Source organism: Dama dama, chromosome 15, assembly GCF_033118175.1.
Source record: "Dama dama isolate Ldn47 chromosome 15, ASM3311817v1, whole genome shotgun sequence".
In the NCBI taxonomy this organism is placed as follows: Eukaryota; Metazoa; Chordata; class Mammalia; order Artiodactyla; family Cervidae; genus Dama; species Dama dama.
Genome location: NC_083695.1, coordinates 12,322,535 through 12,323,281, shown reverse-complemented (window position 1 = coordinate 12,323,281; position 747 = coordinate 12,322,535). Strand labels below are relative to the sequence as shown.

At 37.6% G+C, this 747-nt stretch overlaps 1 non-coding gene across 1 annotated transcript; it reads left to right on the top strand.

Annotated features, from left to right (window-relative positions):
* The first annotated feature begins 430 nt into the window (after window positions 1-430).
* Window positions 431-532, top strand: LOC133070878 (U6 spliceosomal RNA). The gene has a single exon (XR_009696277.1). It is a non-coding gene; the product is annotated as a U6 spliceosomal RNA (small nuclear RNA).
* The last annotated feature ends 215 nt before the right edge of the window (window positions 533-747 follow it).

The window sequence follows — 747 nt, the reverse complement described above, 5'->3', positions numbered from 1 at the left end:
TGGTAACCATAAGTTTATTTTCTATGTCTGTGAGTCTATTTCTGTTTTGTAAGTAAGTTCATTTGTATCACTATTTTATATTCCACATATAAGTGATGTCACTCGGTATTTGTCTTTCTCTGACTTATTTGACTTAGTACGATAATCTCTAGGTCTATCCGTGAGGCTGCAAAGGGCGCTATTTTGTTTGGGAAGAATTTATTAACCAGTGGCTCCAGCTAACCAAGAATCTACTTGGTGAGAAACACATTTGAAATATTCCGGCTCTAGCTGTCTCTAAAATGGGTGGCCCGCAGGATTCACAGTGCAGTGTTTCTGGAGAGGTGTGTTGTCGTAAAGGAATTGCGTTATGTTTAAATGTAGTTACTCTGGAAGGTATGTTCACACACATTGGTCACTTTCAGGCCATCCGCAAAGCCCCATGTGCTGTGCTGTTTTGGGTAGTGGGCGATAATTGAAAATGATATGGAGAAAATCAGCATGGACTCTTCTCAAGGATGACACTCCAACTTGTGAAGCATTCCATATTTTGAGGAGAAGAGGAATAAAGTTCTGTGAATGGATGATGCTGGCGGCTGCCCACCAGTGTGAATTATACTTAATGCCACCGAGTTGTATACTTAGTGGTGAAAATGATAAATTTTGTGTGATATGTATTTTACCACAATAAAAGTATCATGTTAAACTGATAATATTTTGGATATACTCAATTAAATAAAGTGTATTGTTATCATTACAAAAAAAGTC